This window comes from Cydia amplana, chromosome 21 (genome assembly GCF_948474715.1).
Source record: "Cydia amplana chromosome 21, ilCydAmpl1.1, whole genome shotgun sequence".
Lineage (NCBI taxonomy): Eukaryota > Metazoa > Arthropoda > Insecta > Lepidoptera > Tortricidae > Cydia > Cydia amplana.
In genome coordinates, this window is record NC_086089.1 from 1,879,589 (window position 1) to 1,895,159 (window position 15,571).

A 15,571-nucleotide genomic window follows, 5' to 3' on the forward strand; every position below is an offset into this window, starting at 1 on the left:
TACTAAAAAAAATATTTAAGGGGGCTCCCATACAACAAACACGATTTTTTTGCTCTATTTTTTGTTGATGGTGCGGAACCCTCCGTGCGCGAGTCCGACTCGCACTTGGCCGGTTTTTATTATCCATTATCATTATTCCACGCAGACAAAGTCGCGGGCAGAAGCTAGTTAAATATAAATGAAAATGTGTCAGTATTATCCTCACTTAAACTAACATAAGACATTTTATCAACCGATTCCCGAAAAAACCGGCCAAGTGCGAGTCGGACTCGCGCATGGAGGGTTCCGCACCATCAACAAAAAATAGAGCAAAACAAGCAAAAAAACGGTCACCCATCCAAGTACTGACCGCGCCCGACGTTGCTTAACTTCGGTCAAAAATCACGTTTGTTGTATGGGTGCCCCACTTAAATCTTTATTTTATTCTGTTTTTAGTATTTGTTGTTATAGCGGCAACAGAAATACATCATCTGTGAAGATTTCAACTGTCTAGCTATCACGGTTCGTGAGATACAGCCTGGTGACAGACGGACGGACGGACAGCGGAGTCTTAGTAATAGGGTCCCGTTTTTACCCTTTGGGTACGGAACCCTAAAAAAAGAGGTGTTTAATTCATCCGTATTTTAACTTTCCGTTATTAAATCGTCGGCATGCATGACTTTGCAAAGAAGTAGGTACATTTTGCAAGAAAATCTGTACTTAACAAACTAAAAGTGACAGAAACTTTTGTACGTTTGTAAGTACAAACAGCAGCACTCTTAACTGTCCATTTGGTCGACCTTATGCTTTTTGTAATAAGGTTTACCGATGGACAGTTAACAGTGTGGGCGATGGTACCTACCTGTGTTACATGATATTTCGCTTGTTACATAATCAATTTAAGTAGTTCTTTTTTAGGGTTCCGTACCCAAAGGGTAAAAACGGGACCCTATTACTAAGACTCCGCTGTCCGTCCGTCCGTCCGTCCGTCTGTCACCAGGCTGTATCTCACGAACCGTGATAGCTAGACAGTTGACATTTTCACAGATGATGTATTTCTGTTGCCGCTATAACAACAAATACTAAAAACAGAATAAAATAAAGATTTAAGTGGGGCTCCCATACAACAAACGTGATTTTTAACCGAAGTTAAGCAACGTCGGGCGGGGTCAGTACTTGGATGGGTGACCGCTTTTTTGCTTGTTTTTCTTGCTTGTTTTGCTCTATTTTTTGTTGATGGTGCGGAACCCTCCGTGCGCGAGTCCGACTCGCACTTGGTCGGTTTTTAACATATTCATATTCATTACCAGCGACCCGTTAGGCGGGTTCTCTGGTCATAGGCACTTGCTGTCAAACTTGCGCTGGCAGTGAATGCGCATTTTTTTCTATTATTGTATTCATATTCATCAGATCTGAGGGCCTAGCCAAGATGCCAAACGTTTGCGCCGTAGTGAACAAAACGGTAATGTCTCTTATATCACTCTTCCATATAACTGCGACAGACATACATTAGCGTTTCGTTCGCTACTGCGCAAAGGATTGGCATCTTGCCTAAGCCCCCTGATCTTAGCCAGTTGGTTTTTCATTATTAATTAATTAATAATAGCTGTTAATAAATATGGTCATAAACAAAACAACTAGTATCAAACCACACATCCTTCGTTTGCCTTATCGTTTCAAATACTGTACTTACGTTGACTGCGTTTTCTGCCCCGTTGTAACGAGACCTTACGTATGCACATCCTGTGAGTGTTAGTAGGTCAAAAGAGCAATATACATTATTAAATTCTCAACATTATACACAAACTGTGGGAAGCCAGTGTCCTCTGCTCAGTACTTAACCTTGCCCCAGTGCATTTTATTTAAAATTTACCTTCACAAACTGCGTGTTCCTCAATGTTCATGATATCGTTTATATAATTTTCATATTTTTATAATTGCTCAAACCATTAAATACTCGCAAAATTTCATGAGAATCGGTTGACAAACACGACCTGAGATGAGCATAGCTGGACATACGAAAGCATTTTTGCCCAAGTTGATACCGGCGCGAGACGCTTTCCTCACGCGTCTTATTCGCTCGGTCATAATTTCATAAGACAAAGAACACACTCGTTCTCAAGTGTCAACAGAATCATTAATTGAAAGACACAAATATTTGACAGCAAAAACGCTTCCATTTGTTATCGCGTCAATCGTGTCGTTCCCAGCGACGTAACACATACGTTGTACTTACGTACACTACGTACAGATAATGTATCTTCTTCGGTGCTTACTTAACTTGCGATTGTGGTATCGCAAATTATAGCATTTGTTATATATAATACAGCTGGATACAAGTGTAAGGTAATATTATATAGCAAATTATTAAAGCACATGCAGAGCGAAGAAAAATTTCATATATACGTATGTATGTTGTACGTACGTATGTTGGGGTTGAACGTTCTGATTTCTTGCAAAATATTAGAAATACGGTCATTGACACCAAATAGGAGAACCTGTATCACTTAATCGCATGACACTAAGCTTTAATAGAAGATTTATTGCCAAATCAAAATCATAATCGATGCATATTCCTCGGTTTATTTAAGAACCGCCCACGTCCACCTACAGCGTTGTGAGCATATTGGCTTTATCGTAAAGTTGATGCACTTGGCTATAAAACTGATATACGTGATAATAATAGACGCGTATCGTATTTTTTAGAAATTCTATAAGTATATAGTAATGACTAGGTATTTATTCAAGAGATAAAAGAAATGTTTTGCTAATACGTTTCAACAATCAACAAATACGTTTATTATGGATTATATGTTGGATAAAAGTTACCTATATTTTTTATTTATTTTCGATTGAATTACATTATTTATCGTCCATTAACTACGAGATGTCTAAATAAATAATAGCAGGCAATAAGGAAGCTGAACTAAATGTTACTGCATAAGACATACCCATTTAATTGGAGTAAAATATGTAAATTGCCCAAATTGTTTAATCCGATTAATTAAGAAAAGAGGATATAGTTATTTTAACGTATGTATGTATATCTCTTTGTCATCTGTAACATACATAAAATAAAGATCGAAGATTATGCCGTCAATTATAAGCATGAATCTGTTCTATGCCCAGCTTCTAACTACACAAGTTTTTCCAGTGCAACAGGTATCGCAGGAAGACTTAAAACTTTTTTCTCTATTGGCAAATGCTTAGCTTCATTGCATAACTTAGCTCTTTGACAGGACATTAATTCCATTTGACAGGTTGGGCAGTGTTTTGACAGCACAGTGCGGTCGTTCTGACAGTTGTCAGCGATCCCTTTAGTAGATCGATGAAGGACATTGTTGACATGTGGAATCACGAGCAGACTGAGAAATTATACAAGGTGCGCTAGCTAGAGCCACGAAAAGTCACGGCTTTGCTCAGTCAGACGTTGTGGTACCTACCTACTTTAATTCCAAAACTAGGGGCGGTGGGGGCTACACGTAGGGTAAAACAGTTACTTTGTAGGTTGATAGAGTAGACATTATTATATCTGAAGTGTATTTGCTTAGATTTTGGATTGTTTGCTATAAAAAACAACTTCAAAGTATGTTTTACGCTATAGTTTGTTTTTTTTTTATCTTGATATGTCTTTTAATAGAAAAACGATTTTTAAAAATCAGTAACTACATATTACGTATGAAAGCAGAAGAATATAAATGATCGTATTAGATTCATAATTGTTACATATTTGCCGTGACTTATTTTTAAAACGTGTTTTCTAATTAAAAGACCCATCAAGATTGTTTACCTTATTTCTAATGCTAAAAAAACGAACTACTTATAGTAGATCAGTCCATTCGGTGTCATACTTTCTACACATTTCGTTCCATGCTTCGTTTTTTGAGAGTCTATAGGCAAATTTCTCCATCTGTATTTGTTTTCGTAGATCATCAATGCCCGTATTGTTTGAGTTATTATTGTGCTTTGTGCGCGATTCGGCGCGGCGGTGCTGAAATGCGTGCCTAATGTTTGTTGGTCAGGGCGAAACATATTCTGTTATACTTTTGAATGTTTCATTTAACTTTATCTGATGCAACAAATCTAGCAAAAGTAACGGGGCGCCATTTGCGTCGTTTATTTACTGACTTGCCTTTATGATTTTGGGATGACAGAAGTACATGACCTAAGTCTTCAGGCAAATGTTCATATCAATCAAATAAATTACTGATACGCAATATTTATACGTGAATAACTCAATATGGGACTATAATCAACAACGGGGAGCAAATTAAAACTTGATGATCAATAATACCAAGAAAAATAATGATTTACCTATTATCGTAAGATTCCAGTAGTTTTGCATATGTTATTCAACAATAACATAAAACAGTTCAAATCATAATTAAAATTAAAAAAATTAAAATAAACAAAAGTAAAACCAAAACAAAATAACTTAATATTATATCTTTTTTTAAAAAAAGGAAACCGCCTTCAAAAAACCAACCCACTGAAATGTACAAAATAATTTTTATTTTAATTAATTATTTTATTTTATTTTTTACTTTTTAGTGATAGGTAGGTACTTCATTTATTTTAGGTTTTGGGCTAAAATACTAGTTTGTTAGGCTCTCCATTTAGTTTTGGGCTAGTAACTACCTACTAATGTTGGTGACGGCCTAACTCGATGATAATTGTGACACAACATAATATGACGTTTTGGTGCTAAACGATTTGTACCTATACATATATATTGCTCCCACTCCCACTCCCATTCCCAGTCCCAGTCCGAGTCCGACTCCCACTCCCACTCGCACTATTTTATCTAAATCGGTTTCAGCAACTTAAATTGGTTGGTAGGTATACCGATAGCATGGCCACCTACCGGGTCCAATTCGTTTTTCAAACCATCCATGTACTGTACACTAAAACTTTCTCCAGAAAGTAACAAACACTTTTCTGAAAACCGCATCAAAATCGGTTCAGCCAAACACGAGGTAATCACAAACATACATACATACATACATACATACATATAGTCATAGTCATAGTCATAGTCATATTATTTATTATATTTCCAATATAACAGGTCAAATCATGATACAATTTATTTATTAACTGTAAATGGGTTAATAAAATAAAATAATTAACTAAACATTTATAAATTCGTCGTAACTATAAAACGTGTGCCCAAGAAGCCAACTTTTTAGTCTTGACTTAAAACTAATTAATGAAGGAGCTGAGGTGACTGTCTCAGGTAGCCTATTGTAAATAGTTGGACCCATTACGTGTGTTACCTTGTTCGACCGTGCGAGTCTTCTTTGTACCGGAAGCAGTCTGCTTGGGTTCCGTAAAGGGCGACCGGAGTCCGCGCGTGTTTTATATCCAGATTGGTTCATGTGTACGTAGATTGCTATCTGGTATATTAGTATTGAGGGTAAAGTTAGAATACCTAAGTCTTTAAAGTAAGGCTTCGCCGAGGTATCTTGGGCCACCTGCGCTACCGAACGCACTGCTCTTTTTTGTAGCCTAAATGCTCGCTGCCAGTCCGCCGCGCGCCCCCATAATTCCGCACCGTACTGCAGCAGCGAATGAACTGTCGCGAAGTAGCTGGCTCTAACGACATGCCGTGGTACGACACGCGCGAGCCGGCTCAGTGCAAAGCATGCTCCACCTAACTTACCGCACAACATGTCAATATGACTGGCCCATGTTAGTTTTTGGTCAATCGCGAAACCCAAGAAAGTGGTGACTGCCACTTGCTCCACGGCTACACCACCAGCCTGGACCCTTAATGGCCTCGGTGTCCGGCCTCCCACATGGAAGTGGAGGAAGTGGGTTTTAGTGAGATTGAGGGCCAATCCGTTCAATCCAAACCACTTGGACAGCTGGTTTGCTGCGTCATTGAGGCTAGATTGAAGGACATCCGAGTTGGGAGCGATGACGATGCCGGCTACGTCGTCCGCATACATTAGGACTTCGGCTGCTGGAACGGCTTCAGGTAAATCATTAAGAAGTAATGAGAATAAGATGTTGGACACAGACGATCCTTGCGCTACACCTATAGATGTGGTCAATGGGTCGGACCTGGCTTGCCCTCCGTCTCCGACCACAATTTGAGAGCGACCGTGCAGGATGTCCACGAAGAGGCTGTGCGCTTTACCACTTTATATACATACATACATACGGATCAAATTGAGAACGTCCTTTTTTTAAAGGCAGTTAGAAAAAAGTTTATCGACCCACCTAGTGGAACTCTGCAACATAGGCACACGACGACGAGTCGGTTAACCAAAACAAAGTGTGCCTATGTTGCACCAAACCTGAGTTCCACTAGGTACAGCCAGGGTTCAGCATCAGCTCTATCTTGGGTACTGCTCTCCCAAGTGCTCATCAAGATGTGACGGCTGGCCAAAATAGCGTGGGCCTATGGTGTACCAAACCTGAGTTCCACTAGGTACAGCCAGGGTTCAGCATCAGCTCTATCTTGGGTACTGCTCTCCCAAGTGCTCATTAAGATGTGACGGATGACCAAAATCGCGTTGGCCTATGTTGCACCAAACCTGAGTTCCACTAGGTAGGTACATCCTGAGTTCCACTAGGTACATCCAGGGTTCAGCATCAGCTCTATCTTGGGTTCTGCTCTCCCAAGTGCTCATCAAGGCGTGTCGGATGACCAAAACAGCTTGAGCCTATGTTGCACCAAACCTGAGTTCCACTAGGTACAGCCAGGGTTCAGCATCAGCTCAGATCTATGTATACTAAAACCTTCTCCAGAATGTAAGAAACACTTTTCTGAAAACCGCATCAAAATCGGTTCAGCCAAACGCGAGATAATCGCGAACAAATATACATACATACATACATACATACATACATACATACATACGGGTCAAACTGAGAACCTCCTTTTTTTTGAAGGCGGTTAAAAACAAGACCAATAATAGGAATGCAATCAAAGATAATCAAGCTTTGGAATACCCCTAAGGTGTAACCAAAGAACATGTTCTGAAGCAATCTTGAATTGCTTAAGGCAGTAATTAACAACACGTCATTTTCATCTAGATCATGTTTGTCTCCGTTCACACCAAGAAAACAAGCACCAGATCAAACAAGATCGATCTAAACTTACGTGATTCATAAAAGCATATTGACCACTTCGCTACTGGAAAACCATTATAAAATTGACTGATAGGTAGTTCTTTCAATCCAGCGGTCACATTACACAAGCAGCTAACTTACATTCACATACGGAATACTTTGTGAATGACTAGACTAGTATCACTGAGCTCGAAGGTTGAATCTTCGAAAGCAAAAGCGAACGGAAACAGGAGCCTCGTTAATCAATCAATGAGTAATCAACGCGTCGAATAACTGCATTACGTGATTTCGGTGCATGTAGGCGCGCTAGTTAACGTCCTCCCGACACGCAACGCAGCGCCGCGCCTTTGCTATTATTTGCTTCCAGTAGGAATAGAGATCACGCAGTGTGAAATTGGAAACTTATGATTTAAAGCACATTAAGCTTCTGATGGGGTAATTGTTCAAGCGTTTGAAGATCTGTCAACTAAGACAATGCTCTGCTGAATGTTCACAATTAACCTTCAACCTATTTCGGGTATGTCAGTTGTTCCAACAAGCGAACAACGTTGCTGCTCATTTTTAAGAGACGGAAGGGAGTCACAATTTGTTGAATATAGTGTGAATGGCACACAGTGACCATTTTACTCTAAGAGACGAACACGCCTTAAGGTCGTGATGTGGCGACTTGACTGACACAACTTTCAAGCGATTATGGAAAGAAGAAGAGGCGAGGCCAGGGCCGTAGCCAGAGTTAAATTTAAGATAAGACAGCCGTATTTACAGATACGGCGCAATACTTATATTAATAAAGTCGTTGGTAGGTATTTTTTAAGGTAGGGTAATGGGATTTTAAGGTAGGGCATTGCCCCATAATGCCCCCCCCTAGCTACAATCCTGGGCGGGGTTAGGGTAGTAAATAGCTTGTGTCATCTCGTATCACAAGATCAAAAAGCTACCGCATGCAAAAATCAACTAGGAAATAAATATTCTACTGATAAAAAATAGGTAGCTATTAAACTAAAGATGCAGTTAACCTTCATGATGTCAGCAATGTATACCCATTACATAAAACTACAAATGCCTCCTTAGTTTATATTACAGTGCATTACATTGAATTCTAACAATATATAAACCCTGTATTTTGGATAGTTTGGACCCTTTTTCGCTTACCATTAAACCACTGGACTACATTCCATAATGGAACGTTTACACCGAGCAAGTTGGTTTAGTAGCTGGCTTCAGCAGTGGTTGCATGACAATCATCCAAGATGGATTCAATTGGGAATCCTAATATTTCAAGAAACCTGAAAGTTTTCGTCACAATCAATCTTGACATCTTGACTTTTATTAATTTGCAATATGATTATTAATTCAAAAAGTGCAGTTTGCTATTGCAACGGAGAAGGGGGTTGCCCCGAGCCCATGTCTCGTGGAGCACATCTACATGACATTAGCCTACTTCTCTGTAAAAACGCGATTAGTCTTTGCAGTAAACAGAAAATATAGCCATCATTTCGTTACTTTGGGGGCAAAAACGTCAGCCGATTCCCACGAATAGGTATCTGAGTGTTCCTAATGCATTTCCGTTAAATCATTCCATTTAAAATTCCAATAAGAATTTGAGTCATTTCCTTGGAATTTATCTGTCACGATAATAAGGATACCTAAGTTAGTAGTCAGGTAAAGTTATAGTTCGATGTTTTGTAATCGAGTCGGATTACCTGTCAGAGTTGGTTAGGAACCAGTTTTGCTTGATCAAGGTAATGTATTGTTAGGCTTATTAGAATGTTGACTGCACCGAGTCTACATTGTTTCGGATATTGTCACTCTTATTAAAGTGTACATCCAATTTCTTTATTTTAATCTACCTATATATATTATGTAGTTAGTAAATAGACACTGGAAGATACCCTGAAGAGAAACGTAATGAGTGCGAACTGAATGTTGGTGAGTTCTTTCGTTGAGCAATCCAGGAGGCTGCGTGGTTCAATAACTCGTGCTAGCCGCGCTCGGGCCACCTTTTCTTCGCCACATTCCGTTCTGACCAAGGCCGGAGAGATTGCTTATTGAATTAAAAAGCGGGCCACAAATTAGGCGTTTCAAAACAATCACCGCGATAAATGAAGTATCAAAAACATTTAAATGGGATTTCGTAACGTATTGTTGACAAATGTTACCCGAGAACGCGACTTGCAAAAGTTGCCTACTTAACCCTTTAACGGAGAAGTTAACTAGTAAACTAGCTTATAGAGGCTCGGCCCTTCGCAACTCGGCCGCGTAAACTCACCTTTATAAAACTCGCTCGCGTTTATCCAAGGAGGTGAATGAGAATGAAACACTGTTATGTCAGTTGGAACTTTTGTTATCACGGTAACGTTAAGCACAGATTCACTGTTTCCGAACGCACAAGTTATCAGTGTGTGGAGTAGGGCGTAGGTCCGCACCCCGCGCAGGCCCGGGCACTACTGAAGCTGGCGCTGGCTCCGTGGCTCCGGCTCCGGCGCAGCGTCGCGGGGCGCGGAACTCGCCCGGCGGGTCGCCCGCGCCGCGCAGCGCGCACCCAACGGATGGTCCGGTTATTTCGTTACCTTTATTGTTTTGTCAAACGAATAATCCTTTTATGTCAAATTATGTAACAACATTAAGTACTTGGCTTTTATTAACATTACAAGTCTGAGCTATAAAATTCATTTTCATCTAACGCCTCCATAATATATCGGTGCCTATGATGGTGCAACCATCTGGTTTTATTGTATCGTAATGCTATTGAAATTTATGAAATGATGTTTCAAACCGATGAAAGCATGATTTTGCGGTTAGGCAGGTATACACGCTCCCTTGCATTAACTACGTAGGTAGCGTAGTATTTCTAGTGTAGTGGTCGAATACGTGCAGATAGAGAAACGTACTTACATTCTCTCTTTACCTTACCAATTTTTTACAACCAGATATTTACGTCTGCGATACGAGCGTAACTTTTTCGTTTTGTATAAAAATTTGGGGTATCGCCCAAATTTTTATACAAAACGAATAAGTTACGCTTCCGGCAAGACTTGAACCCGCAACCTCCGCAATCCTACTCTACCTTGCCGGTATGGTCCACTCCACGTCCACTCTACCCGTGTAATCGAACCTTACAGAGACTCTACAACTCTACTTCAGTGTGCTATTTCAGCTGTGCTTAGTGCTGCAGTAAACTAAGTACGTGTAGAGACTGTAGAGGAGTTACGCATTAAGCTGTATGTTTTTACCGAGAGGTGTGCCAATAAAGAGTATTCTATTCTATTTTATTTTGTGTATGTAATACATAATAACATTGCAATTTTCAATTAAATGTAATAAAGGGCTGTCGTCATTACCTAATGTATCTATGATAGGTAACTATTTATTACCAAACAGTGAAAGTCAAATAAACGTCTCTTACGTACCTATATAATAATTAATACCAATAATGTGTATCATCCGCTAATGCTTGCAGTTGATTCATACAAAAGTTACGTCTGAAAGGAGAAATACGAGTCGATTGTGCAATGCATTTCTTTTGCTAATTAAGAGTTTAATAAAAACTTTGAATCGTTCCTTCATATCGCACGCATTTACGTAATATCTAGATGCGATTTGTTTACACGTTGGTTATGACTGGCTTTTGTTACGTTCTTATTCACATAATAATGAGGTTAATAATTTAAAATTAAAAGATGCCGGAAACCCTCAGCGCCGACCGATACACACGAATGGAAGTCGTACTTACAACTAAGTAATCGATATTCCATCAAAAAATGTATTATTTAACTACGTTATGGACCGTTATATTTGGTAACAGTCTTACATGGCATTCGTCGTTTTAAAATACTATGATGTCCTAGTGGTCGACACTGTCCCAGTACATATCATCTTATGGTTGAATACTAGTTTTGATACGACCTTGTCAATCGTCTTACTTTGGGCTTTCACTTCATTTCGGATGCAGCGATCAGCGTGAGCGATCTTCAAGGTCGTATCAAAACCAATACAAAGCCATAACAAATTCTTAAATCCGAATCGGGCTCCAGGACTAACTGCCGAGTTCGGTGGTTGTCGAGAAGCGCCTCGCATTTGGGCATTCTCAATATGTCTGTACCTATAATAAATAATAAGAAGTGCGACTTCAAATTATTAAATATTTATCTCTAACTTTTCGTTCCTTTGTGGCTAGATGTACCTACGACATTATTAACATTAAATTTTGTTTGTGTAAACGGGCACTAAAGGATGCAGATATAAATAAAAATGTCAATTTTAATATTACGCTTAGCGTATACAACGGAATATATTAAGCAAGTAAGATAAGATACTTACAGCGTAAACGCACCCTTACACTTCCGTCCCTGTGTCCGTTTCTGATTTAACAATTTGTTAAGGTTTCTATCTTGTTAAGATGACAACCCTTATACGGAAGTATGAACAAAATGTTAGCCCAATATGTCATGTTCCCTGACTGAAGCTTTGGTCAATGTTGTTTGGCATCAGCTAATATGTTTCTTCCCGGTGTGTTATACAAATGCTTATAATCCGTTAAATATAAACTCAAGACTTACGTATTATTATGAAAATAAGACTTATTTCCTAAACCTTAAACAGAATCGGCCTCTACCGATGTGCGAACACAGTATACAATCTTTTGAGCATACTGCTTTAGTTTCAAGGCACAGAATTCTAAAAAGTAATTAATTCAGACAGCATCTTATGTGGTGTCGGTATAGTGAACAGATGTGCAGATAAACTCTGCTCGCACGGAACGGTGTAAAGTGTAAGGAAAACGCAGACTTTAAGACTTTTTATAAAGTTGTCTTTGATGCAAATATGTTTCGCTCGCGGCTCATTTAGCAGGCGTTCATACTCGCTCAATTTCACTCTTACTGCAACATAGCGTGTAAATTGTAATGAAACTCTTCGACGCGCTTCTCCATAGAATTTCACTAGATTTTCAAAGCTGTCTCAACTAAATCAGTTAAATGAATTCATTATTTACGATTATATTTTTTTTTAATGCGTATAATGCAGTCGCCAACATCTGAACGTATCTTTACACTCCAACCTGTACCTTTTTAAAAACCTTCTGCATTTTTTCCTTCACAGTTCGGTAAGAATAAAGAAAAGCAAGGTCCGGTAATTTTAAAATATTTTATTTCCTGCCAGCCAATACTTACGAGTATAATTTAAAATAGTCTGCAAAGTGAATATAAGTTATAGCTGCGTAGGTACTCCTGAATGGTTGTTTATTTGCTGCGGATTGTATGGTTGCGGACTCTACCACCTTTTTTTACCTAATTAACACTCAATAGAGTCAAAAAGTGGTAAACCATCATGCTGACTGCACACAAGTCGAAGCGAATTGAAAGTGGCATTAGAATCCAACAGCGACCAACAACTGGAACACGGAATTTATTGTTGCAAAGCAGTAATGAATTGTGCTCGCGTTTGGTCCCCGAAGACTATTTAATTATTAGCAGCTTGCTCAGCACAGAACAGCAGGCATTTGTAGATTTACGAGTATTAGCTTTATAGGGTTCCGTGCCTTAGAGGTAAAATATACAAGCTTCTGCCAATATTTAAATTTTATTAGGTAGGTATCTACTAAATTAAAATCATTTTTACTAACCCGATTTCCACTTCAGTGTCGTAGTTTATAACAGTTCCTTATCTTCCGTCTTCGTCACGCTTCTAGTGTTTTACAGCTCACCTTATATTTATGTAATTACACAATATATAAACGCAATATTTTCACATTAATGATGTACCACACTTGTCACTTGTACCACATGTCATTGCAAATGTCATGCAGAGTTAAGTTGGTCGGACTCCACCTCTTTATAGATTTCTTTGGGCTAACCATGGGGCTAACTAAAGTTAACGACTGCTTCACCACCGACACTTACATAAATAGATCTCTATAGTATGTTGTCGCCTACATAAATATCTCTGTCTTATTAGCGTGATTTAGTACAGGAAAGCGAAATGACAGGCTTGCAAGGCATTTGTTAAAACCTAAGTGAAACCGTGGATTGAAGGGTGTTCAGAAAGCGTCATAAAACCACGAACTCAGCAGGTATATCACACCATGCCGCCTGGGATATAAGGTTTCTAGACGAGACAAGAAAACATTAAACTCCGTGTACTTGTATGAATCAACTATTTCTTCTTGTTAGGTATTCTGTCCCGTCACCAAAGCGACAATAGTAGCACGTAGCACAGTTTGTTAAAAGAACTCTTGTAGGTACCACAAATACTGGGCTCATAAAGAAATATTTAAATCACAACTCCCGATGACATCTAAGAAAATTATTATGGACTCAGACATACTATCGTGCCTCATATACGGACAGTGGCGGATTTGCAGTCTTTGCCGCCCTAGGCTCCAGGCCTTGTAGCCGCCCTTTTCTCAGCATTAGCATCCATCATATTGACTACATTTAGGTCAGGCGACGAAAAGGTGTAGAGGGAAATGCTTGGGACACATTTTTAACTTAGTAACTCTATTTGGACTCGTTAGGAGGTGAACATATCAAAAGTCCCCTTGAGCGGGGGTAGGAGGGTTTGGTTGAAGGTCCCATTTTTCGGGTTTTTGCTTATTATATCTCAGTAACTATGCGTCCTTGTGACAAATTCATTATACAAAATCAAAGCTAATTAAATTTGCTACAAGTTTTATACAGTCGAGTCAGTCGAGGTTTTCGATAGGTATTTTGTTTAGTTTTTGAGAAATCCGCTCTCTGTAATTTTGCATTAAATTTCCTTCAATACATAATATGTAAATATTTACGGTACAACTACGTACAACCTATAAGATTTTAACAGTGTATTCCTGTAGGGCTAAGATGGTCGGTTTTTTATGATATCATGCCTGTCACGTTCTAACAAGTATGTAAGTGCGAAAGTGACGCATAACATGACAAGTGATAAAAATGCGACCATGATATCGCCGCTGATCATATTTAATTTAAAAACTAAATGTCCTATAAACTTTTCTGGAACTCGCCTAGTTTCAGAATTATTACCAATTAAAAAACAAAACATCTAAAATGCATTTACGGTGGCGATGTTGCCACTATGCGACGTAGTCTACATATTATCCTTATTGATAAATGTCAGAAAGTAGTAACGCTTTGCAAAAAAAAATAGGTTTTACGAAAAAAACCAAATACTTATTCATTTTAAGTGACAGTTTTACCAATAACACTAGTTTTTATGTACAAAAAAATTCAAAAAATCTAAAAAGAAACATAAGAAAATCTTTTTTTTTGCCAAAATTCACCTATAAACACTCATATAACATTTTTTTTCCTTATTTTGGCCTCCAGCGAATTCCAGAGAAGTTGAAAGGACATTTTAGTCATTTAATATGATCAGTAATAAACTGTTAAAATTTTTCGGGTTCCTTTTTCCTCGTCAATATTATTGAAGAAAATTTAATGCAATATTTCAAGAGCCACTGCGAAATCGACGCCACACTCGCGTTCGGGGCTTCGCGACGCGATTCGCGCACAAGTGTAGAGGGCCCTCAAGATATCGAAAAACTTGACTGAGTAAAACTTGTAGCAAATTTAATCAGGTTTCATTTTGTATAATGATCATGTTTGTCGTTAGAACGCATAGTTTCCGAGATATAAGCGAAAAACCGAAAAATGTGACCTTCAAACCCCCCTCTTCCCCCGGCTTAGCAAGGGCTACGGCCGGGGACTTTTGATATGTTCACCTCCTAACTAGTTCAAACAAAGTTACGAAGTCCAAAATTGTGTTCCAAGACTTCCAAGCATTTCCCTCTATGGGTACCTTTTTTTGAGAATTCGTTGCCTAATTTTGAATTATTTCTTGTTATAATCAGCGAATTTTTTGTCACAATTTGCCGCCCCTAATATCTCGCCGCCCTAGGCTCGAGCCTACTGTGCCTTATGGGAAATCCGCCACTGCATACGGATGCCAAACATGGACGTTTGACCTCAAGACAAGAAATAAAATTCAAATTACTCAAAGAAAGATGGAGAGAAGCTGCCTAGGAATAAAATTAAAGAATGGAGTAAAAAATACGCTTATACGCAAGAAAACAAACTTTATGGACGCCCTAACGTTCGCACTAAAACGAAAGTGGACGTGGGCAGGTCACGTGGCCAGGTACAACGACGACAGATGGACCATCAGAGCAATCAAATGGCTGGGACCACGGGGTACACGTGCCAGAGCCCGTCCGCGCGCCAGGTGGACGGACGAGATAGTAGCCATAGCTGGACAAGGGTGGCTCCATAAAGCCACTGATAGAGACACATGGAACAGTTTGGGGGAGGCTTTTACCCAGAAGGGGTCTGCACACACTTGATCATTACTTTATATTATTTTTTTTAGTTTTTATTTTACTTTCCCTGTTTTATTTGTTGTGAGTAGAATTAAATAAAGCTTTATTATTATTATTATGTCTGTCATTTACATAATCTCGGGACCATGGGGTCCCGGACATTTGATAGGCGTGCGTGGGGCCGAAGCCAACACGTAGAGG

The 15,571-nt window shown here is 39.1% G+C and overlaps 1 protein-coding gene across 1 annotated transcript in view; it reads right to left on the reverse strand.

The window, feature by feature from the left end:
- LOC134658019 (uncharacterized) overlaps window positions 1-9,515 on the reverse strand; it is a 165,456-nt gene extending 155,941 nt beyond the window's left edge. The window contains exon 1 of the mRNA XM_063513616.1: window positions 9,329-9,515. The gene's annotated coding sequence lies outside the window, so the exon portion shown is untranslated. The remainder of the gene's footprint in view (window positions 1-9,328) is intronic.
- Between the last annotated feature and the right edge of the window lie 6,056 nt (window positions 9,516-15,571).